General features: G+C 33.3%; 1 protein-coding gene across 6 annotated transcripts in view; it reads left to right on the top strand.

Annotated features, from left to right (window-relative positions):
• LOC112693404 (potassium voltage-gated channel protein Shaker) overlaps positions 1-10,221 on the top strand; it is a 169,012-nt gene that overhangs the window by 39,602 nt on the left and 119,189 nt on the right. The gene's annotated exons all lie outside the window — the stretch shown is intronic.

Genomic DNA, 10,221 nt, shown 5'->3' with positions numbered 1-10,221 from the left:
ATTGCCTATATTATCGATTTAATGAGACGTTGAATAAGTAAAATGAAACTAGAAATAAATGTTGTCTTATTAATTATGTTCTAGGTTTTCCTTTTACATCTGTTTCATTATGACGGCAAAAAATGTATGTTTATTGAATCAAAAACCGTATTAATATTCGAGTTAGTTTCACCGGTGGCATTTATTTTTAAATAAAATGTCATTGTTTTGAAGTACTTGTGCCATTGTTTACCATGTCTAGACGTCTAATACATTCGTTTTGTTATCCCAAAACAAGATCAGCTAAAAATTACATGGAGATTTTTGTTTTTCTTTGTCAAGTTTATCATTTTTCTATACGTATTTATCGACTATAAGAATTGTAATCGATCAATCGACTTAGACTGTACACGAATAGTTGGGAAAACAATTTTATAGGAAAAAACATTTTTTTGAATTTTTTTTTTTTTAAATTTGAGAACTATCTGAATTGAAACTTAAAGCGTATGGATAAAGGTAGAGCTTCTATATCAAATAAAAGTTTTTTGGTCAGACATTCCTACTATTTCACGTGTTCCATTATCAACTGGCTTATATCTGTTAACTGTTGTTACTCGATAAGAAAATTCTAGTTTCATTTTATCGCCGTACGGTCTAGGGTTCTATGGCGATATTTTGTTATATTATGCAACCTGTGTTTTGGGACTTCCGGTTTTTGTATTAATTGGCTGTTTACTTTTTGTTTTTGTTTTCTATTCATTGATATATAATACAAAACAAGGTTCTTTATCAGTGCTTGATCTCAAAGAAACTACTTAAAGGATTTCATTCCGATTTACATTAAAAAATGTAGTGCTTCACAATAAAGGTACATAATTTATGGGTATATTGCAATAAATGTCAAGTTCGAAGTTGAAAAAAAAACAATTGTAGAAATCAGATGTAATTAATATACTCATAATAACTTATGTGCGGTTAACCAAAAGCCCATAATAATAATGGGTTATCACTTTTGCCTAATGTGATAGGATTTTAATATTTAAATATATAATTCACAACATAGTACCAAAAAAAAGAAAAAAAAAGGGAATATATAATATAAATTAAATGTTTTGAATTTAATAATAATAATTGTAACATATAAAAATAGCAAAATAATAATAATAAATGGCCTGTTTGGCACAAAACAATAATAATATAAAAAATTTAGTCGGTCAATGCAATCATTAAATAATAATGAAAAAACTACTTCTTTACCTATAGCGGGATCAATGTAATAAAAAAAATAAATGTATGCAAAATGGCCCTAGGTGGTCGGACTCGTCAACCCTTACACAAATAAAACAACTAACATGAACGGTCGACCAATACTCAATACAAATTGGTGACCGCGTTGGGTGGCGGATTTTATTCCAATGCGACCACACCGGGTAGAATGCAATTAAATAATAAGAATTTAATACGAATAAAAAGTGCTCAAACCGGCACGTGTGCGACCGCCAAGCCATTGCTACAGACGAATAATTCACAAGTCTGCAACAACGAAAAATGAACGATTGGTGAAAACCACGAATTCACGACGACTGCTGGCTTTTAAGAGCACCCAGAGACAGCCGATGCTGAAGACAACAAAACGGTTGGGCAAAATGGCAGTGTGCACACGTTGACATGGCGAAAAATAACAAAACAGCAACAGCCGAGGCGAAAGTTGAAAGGACCGATGCCGTTGCCGACGACCGCTGGTCCAGGTCCAGCGTCACTACGCACTATGAAAAATCAATGGATAAACGTAGTGCTCGACTTGGCAAAATTAAATAAGGGGGACTCTGTTTGCTCAAAAAAAAAAAAAATAGCGTCCACAAAGCTTGTTAAGCGTTATAATTATAACACGTAATAATAGTAGGGGACGCTAAAATTTCTAACGATTAGAAAGAGTATTCCGTCCCCCTGCGTCCCCCTCAAATCAAGCACTGGATATATTTACGAAAATTAGAAAATTGTGGTGACACCAGAACGATACATTTGAGCGTGATGAAATCGATGAAAACGAACACATTGACGCGTAACCGGTAACGACACTTCGTAAGGCTGGCGGGGAGTGCATGGAGGTAGGATACCACCACCATGGTTGCTGCAACCGCGGGCGGAACGTTACGTTATGCGAAAATTATAACACAACAACGAAACAAAGGTACATAGATGTTTGCCGTGCAAACGATTACTATGGCACGTACTTACAGTGAAGTGCAAAGATTACGTTTTATTTCCGTCGGGATTACCTTAGTAAATATCTAAAAATATCTACAATTTATTGATGTTGAACTAAAGCAATCGGTTATGCAGTAACAGCGAACCGCGCGCTGCTTTAAAGGGTCAGTTAGTTATACAGAATTCGATGTGTACACGTAATAAAACTTAAACTGCAACGTTTTACGGTTTCGCGTGGATCTTGTCTGCCGTGCGATACCAGGCGGATTGCTGTACAATCGATACGTGTTTAGTATTCGGAATCGGATCTGCCGTTTTTTGGAAAATCGATTGTATTTTTTTCGCTAAAGTTCGGTTTCGAAATTTCATTATTTCTACGAGTGACAGTGCCATAGGCGCAATTTAGGGGGGCTTAGGTGTGCTTAGCACCCCCATTTTCAAAATTAGCACCCCAAATGTGTTTATGTTAATTTACATTTACATACTCATTACTCATTATTTATAGAAAAACATAATAGTTTTTGAGTTTTTTTTTGTAAATATATAAATTTTTATACAATACAAAAATATTTCGTAATGCGAAAAAAAAATATTTTTGCTATAAGGTAAAAGTTTCAAGTTTCTAGCCACATTACTTTTGGAATTATAAATAAATAAATAAAATTTGAAATGTGGAAGTCTTATTTACAGCGTATTTTTACCATTTCAGGACAGTTTTTTCCTCACGGCTAGAAAAACTATTATAATTTAAAAAAATGACCTATCTAAAGTACCACCGCATGCCAATTTAAAATCTATAAAAGTCATAAAAAAAACTTTTGGACCAGTATTTCTATCCGAAAAAGTGTTAAACAAATAAAATCTAAACATCATTATAAAACCATCCTTCGCTTCGGTCAGAATCTAAAAGTGATCATGTGATAAAACATTTGTGTTAACAGACAGGTAATTCGTTATACGCGCAATAAAAATATAAAATTAAAATGAACAATTTAAATTTAGAAATATTCATATACTTTCCAAATATTTTAGTAACTGTTGAATCGTACGGTTTGCGGGTGTCTATAACCATTAAAGAACATGAAAAAGATAGAAGGGCTTTAGCACCCCCAGTTTTTTCATTGAAATTGCGCCCCTGGACAGTGCATTGCAGTTTTTAAGCGACTGTTGACGTTTACCGTCGAGTTAAGTATGCAACCGAACAACGGCTACGAGAACGAGACGAATAAGAAAAATAAGACGCCGGATGGCTGGGAAATCGAAAACTTCGCAGATGGTGAGTCGAAACACTTACAATTTCAATCTATTACTTGGGTAATCATTTACATTGATTTTTAATCGAACTGTTGTTTGTTCAGAAATTATATGTTACCATAACGTTTTACTTATGACTGGGCGAATTTGAATTTTCCAAGAATAGTTATTTCCCTGTGCGTTATTATGTACCGCTAATAATTATAATTACCGTCGGAGTCGCGTGAAATATACTCCGTCGTCGTATGGTTAATCGTAACCGATTAGCCTGTGTCGCAAGACACGCGTTTGGAGTTCTAACCGCGAAAAAATTACGGCCCGTTAGACGAAGTATGTGTAATGTACGGTGTGCCAACATCTTGTTTCGTCGTCGCACGACTTTACTGGTTATACTTTTTTACATGAAAAAACCGTTACACGATTGCGTTCCATGAAATATGAGTATTGTCCTTAAAACGAATTTCAAGTTATTCGATAAAATTGGATACGATACGGATAGAATGTTTAAATGTTTCAATAGCTAATTGGACGTAAAAAACAGACAACACCTCTATGTATCGTGAACGCTATCGCCTTACGTTTCTTTTTTCGGGTAAAACATACGCATTAGGGGTATTTTCACAGTGTAATCGTGATACATTTTTTCATTTAAAAAGTTATGTTTGGTACGATCGTGTTACGATCACGTTTTTTGTGCACATTCACATTGATATTTGTTTTGGTGTATTAAATCTTTTTCCGTTGTTATGATAGATATTATTGATCAATTCCAGTGGCTGTTATGTCATTTAATGTGTTTAATATATTATGCAGTATTCAAATCATGAAAATATGTGCATTGTAAAATGGACAAAACCATTAAAATCATAAATTATTGAATAATAGAACGTTCAGCATTAGTTTCAAATCAATTAAAATCATTCGATTCCGTATTTGAAACGTTAAGGTATATTTACATACGTGAAAATAAACTGCGCGGACAATATTATTCATGCGTAGTTTATTGACACTATTTTTCACCTGATTTTCAATTATATTTTTTCCAAGTCACACATAATTATTTTTAGCTACTTAGATGATGTTTTTTCTTCTTCTTCTTTTTTTTTTTTTTTGTATGAAAGGTAAACAATCGTTTAAATAATAGGACATGCGATGTAGTAACGATACGATTTTTGTTGGAAATTAAATTATACGGTTACACTGTAATTAAGCATAACAATTAAAATGCATTTACAAGTATTTGTAACTGCAAAATTCACCTATAAATATACGGATTACAGTGCGAATTTTAGCTATATAAATATAAATAGACACGAACGAAAATTAGTAATACAATGAACATATGGTATTGTTAACATCATGCAAAAATGAAATAATACGCGCACTGGTAGTTGAATACGATTGGGTTTTACTTCCTGCGACGGAAGTATTTCCTGGAAACGAACTTCAAGTTTAGATGCTTGTTGAATGTCAGAGAAAAACAATACTTGTTTTTTTCCTCCTACTGTTGTATTAATAACAATCACAACCTAGATTTGCGTAAGAAGTCCCTGTGCTATCTGTTGACTAACAATTATGACTCCTATATTAATTGATTTCACTAACATCATATTACATTTACTGTCACCTAACTGAAGTATATAAAAAATGAGCTCCGAGATTAATGTATTCATGTGATGCGAGCGAAAAAAGATTACGTCGGCTGTTTAACGTAATCTTATGAATAATCAAATCATACCCTGCACGGAATAAGGTTTCTAAGAAACTTTATGCGTTCATTTGAACTCGAGGGTAAACCATTAAATTTTAAATCTTAAGTTTTTAATGTTTGACTGATGTTGACCTATATATTATATATGTACGTTATAAAGCACATACAATCTTAATATTTTGATAAATTTCCTGTTATAATAGTAAAACATTAAATTTACATTTTTTTTTTTTTATTTTATTTAAAAGAATATATTTACAATCTATTTTTACAATAATCAGTAAGTGTGATAACAAGGTTTTTTTTTTTAACGTTACAAATATTGGAATAGGAAGATCCTCAGTAGTGCCACCTGACAAGATATTACTTTAAGTTAATTATTTGGTATTTTAGTTGTTTTTTTTTTTTTTTATTTTATTTATGCTTTGAGCATGTCTCGGGGCCACAGCCTTTTTAGTCTTCTGGGAGCGTGAGTAGCAGAGGCTAGTTTTCGGATTAAAGGATTATAATGAGTGTTTAGTTTAGAATGGAATTTGTTATAATGAGATTTGGCCAAACCGTTAAGAGTAGGTAGTTTTAAATCCTTGTGGAGATTTTTATTTGTTACGTACCAGGGGGAGGAGGTTATTAGACGTAAGCATATTGATTGAAAAGCTTGTAAGGTTCTGGTGTTAGAAGGTTTTGACGACCCCCATAGCTGAATACCATAGAGCCAGACCGGACGGATTATCGCTTTATAAATTGTCAATTTGTTGGTTAGGGATAATTTAGATTTTAAAAGGGGTCTAAGGAGCTGCAGTCTGGAGTTAACTTGTTTACGCTTTGATTTTAAGTGTGGGTCCCACGTAAGACGCGGGGCCCACACCTAAAATTTACATTTAAATACAATATTGTAGGTTACGTATCACTGTAACAAATCAAATGCGAATTACACGATGAAAAAAACAATAATTTAGTTTTAATAAGACATGACGTGGTAATTATTTTTAATACCTGTTTTCATGCATTTTCCGCAATAACAATATAACACACGATACATTTGTAATACCAAAATGAAAAACGTTATGTTAGTGGTCCAAGTACAATATTGATTAATGTTTTTCTATAAGTATAGCTATATGAAAAGTTTGCTGACTCTAGTTCTACAAAAAACAATTTACCATCACTACTGATATCTTGGATAAATTGGTTTTTTTTTTATCTATTTTATACTTTATCATTTTTATCACTGAGGATTTTTATCTGAAACTATTTCCACGTCGAACGAAAAACGTTTTTAATGATGTAGAAACATTACGGTTCAATTATTTTATTATATTATATTATATTATACTTGCAAACAAAACGAACAATCCTGGTTGTAAAGTGCATATAGCAATAAATTGACTGTATGCGGGCATTACAAATTTACTTTTTTTGCCCATCGCCTATGAGTTTTTCTATTCTATTGTGTGACGATTACATTATTTATTTTTTATTTTTTTCATTCGAAAAGCGTATTATGCAAATCCTATTGAACAATTCGTACTTTAACCCGATAAAATATAGTGCGAGAAAAAACTTGTGCGACCTGCAGTGCTCTGCTATTGCTGCGGTTTCCACTTTATTATCCTTTATTTTTACAGAGTTTTGTAGTTGAATATCGAGGGTTTTACTCAAACTAATTTTAATTTTATCTAAACAAAAAAGTTCATTGTTGTTTTTTGGCGAAGTTCAACTATTGATTTTTGATCCAGCTAAAAATAAAACCCTCTTTTTGACTTTGCTTTTATTGGGACCAGTATTCTCTTATAGTTTAAACTGGTATCGAAAACTACTATGGATAAAGAATCGTAAAAGTACAAGTTATTGCACTATAGATATTTCCTACAGAGTATTCATGTGTAATCTATTATGACTAAAATTAATGTATTAAAAGTATTAAATTTATATTATATTATTATTTCAATAAACTTTTAAAAAAAAAATCAATTATATATTATATGAATTTTATTAACGATTTTATTTTTGGGAAACGATTTATTTAAAGAAGCATTAAGAAGTTTTCCCGATTTTATTTCGTCCGGTACGAATTGTCTTTTTTTTTGATTGATTTAAATAAAAATAAATACTTGAAAAAAAGCTTTAAGTATATCATTCATTGCACTGGAATTTTTTTTCAATGATAATTTTATGTATTTAATTATATTACTTTTATATACATACAATGTTAAAAGAATGCATCATCATATGTAACTTGTTAATATTCAAATTTTTGTTAATAATCATACATATCTTGAAGTAATTATAATTTATTTTGATGAATACTGTATTTTGGTAGAACTTATACAGAAGACACGATTCAAATAAATTAAAAATACGTAATTTATGATATATTGAAAAATGTTAAACTCTATATATATTATTTGGTAAATTACGTATTTTTTTAAAATTTTAAATAATAAAATCGAACAAAAAATATGTCTTTGTGTATTTATTTCGCCTAGTTTTTATAATTAAATATTTAATTAACAATAAGGGACGACCATCTTATCATTAGTCGATTATGTACATTATGTATTTTCTTTGTAATCCCAAAATTAAATATATAATCATCTTTTTTTTTTTTTTATAAGAATTTGAATAACCATTCGAAACGTTGATTCTTGTATTCTGATCAAATTACCGTAAAAAAAAAAAAAATAAATAAAAATGATTTAAAAAAGGTTGCATCGTGTCTGTAGACAACAATAATCCAAAAGTCAGAAATAAATATTACTCATTGCTAGGCAATCATATTTACAAAGCACATCACAAACTACATTATAATACTGCGATAAATGCACAACAAAAATTATATTTTGTCAACTGTTTTATGGAAATATTGTATTATTTATGTGTCATTTATGCTTGTGTACAAATGTTGTGTACATAAAGTGTACGTCGTGTTACTGTGTGAAGGTGTGCGGCCACTGTAAAATTTTCAAAATTTACAGTCTCTACATCTATAGTGTAACATAAGTTAAAATAATATGTACATATTGCGATTACCGTCATCGATTCGTTGAAGTGTAGAATCCGTTCGGGAAAAATAATATGGTCATTGCACGTTATTAAAATAAATACTGCTCCTGTACATTATGCAGTTCACGTGTTACGTATGCTCAGATGCATCATTGATCGTGTTTATTTTATTGTTATAATCCTTTCAAATATATCTATTATAGTCCTAATATTAGACCACAACCGTGCACTATGACCAACAGAAACACGGAAGAAAAGACGTAACGACCTACGACTTATGAATTAAAACAATTCGATATACAATACTCTTTAATTGCAAATATTTTATAGCCGATATTATAAATTATTGATGGTTATTCGTCGCGTTATATTTAATTTTATTGAAAATGTATCGAATAACTCATTTGTGATTCATTCGTCGAACGTAATATTCCGATATCAAAAACCCGAAAAACGACATATTTGTAATCGTATTATCCGGTGAATAAAATCGATTTAAGCCCCAAGAGCTTAAGTATAAAAACAATGCGCGGGGACCGAAAGAGTAGAGAAAAGTGACACTCTCGTCAGTGAATATATACGTCTTACTTTTCTCCTGCCAGTTATTATAAATTCAAGTAACAAGCAATATAGGCTATTAGGATTTTTTCCCATCTTGCGCGTCGGATTCCTGGTTACAATGATGGATGACAATGCTGCATAATATATTATTACATTTTTAAGAACACAGTCAACTACGTCGCGACCCGCACGCATCCTTCGCTTAATATACCTTTCAGACATACATGTATGTGTTAAAGTTAACGCACGAAACTTTTGTTTACACTGGCCTTGGTCATCGACCGGAACCCTTCGATTAATAATGAACGTTGAAAAAAAAAAAATGAAAGCTAAAAAAATACCCTCTGCTCGCAACAATTTGCATCTGGTTCCACGATAAATCCTCGTACGGTTAAAGTTATTTATTTACCGTTATTCGGTGCACGTCACGGTCGTTCGTTTCACGATATCGAGGGTGTGGTGTACGTGAATAAATACACACACACACACAATCAAGTTGGCTGAACCAATATTAAAACGAAAATATTGAAACGTTATCGAGACGCGTCACGTATACGGATAACAAATAAACAATATAACGGAAGTGATTTCGATTTGCATAAACCAAGTCGAATCCCCGGCGTAGAATACATTATTCTAAACGTTTGTTCCTGCCGGACGTTTAAAAGGACGTTTTTTCCACGTCACGCGTGTAATAACAATAATGACAAAAGGGTACGGATTACGGTTATTCGTCCGTCGAGCGAAAATCGTCTCCGCAAGACCTATACACACAACACACGTACATTCCGCAGTCGAATCTGCAATGAAGTGATTCGCTGCAAGTGAAGCGCGTCCAATAGACGTTCGTGCTCGTTAAAAAAAAAAAAAAAAATACATTTTTCATACTGAAACGTGGACTCGGGATGGGATCGACGATGTGATTTACACATATTGATACCAAACGTAATATTTGTTTTCGGTATTGTGATTTGAATCGTTTTCTGGTGTTGGTTCAAAATTTAAACGTCCGCATAACGGACGTAGTACTTGTCGCGTTCGACAGGACGACTACGACAGCGGATTTTTCGGCTAACACGTAGTGGTATAACGATTTATACGTCGTAGCACAACGTGTGCACGAACTCGTTTTAATATTCGGTCTCGTGTCCGGTGTTCAACCCCGCTCGGTTCGTTACCGAGTAAAAGGTCTTAAACCCATGGTCGTAAAATCGACGACCCGGCCGCTCGTAACCGGTTGACACGTGAAGCACGACACCGGGTGCCGGGCGGTCCCGGGAAGGGTTACTGCGCGGCGTACGTTCTCGACGCAGGGACTCCCGCGAGGGGCGTCGGTGTCGTAGCAGCGGGGACAGCTAGTCGGGGAGAGCACACACGCGAACAGCCGTTTCGACGCTCGCGAGCGGGGCGACCTATCATCTCCCTTCGCCCCCGGACGTCCGGCGACGGGCGGACCGGCATTCGGACGTACACACGCGCACTCGCCCGCGCACGTGCGCGCCGGC

The sequence above is a fragment of the Sipha flava genome, unplaced genomic scaffold (genome assembly GCF_003268045.1).
Source record: "Sipha flava isolate LNK unplaced genomic scaffold, YSA_version1 86_pilon_pilon, whole genome shotgun sequence".
NCBI lineage: Eukaryota > Metazoa > Arthropoda > Insecta > Hemiptera > Aphididae > Sipha > Sipha flava.
The sequence above is the reverse complement of the archived record's forward strand: the minus strand, read 5'-3'. Positions and strand labels throughout refer to the sequence as shown.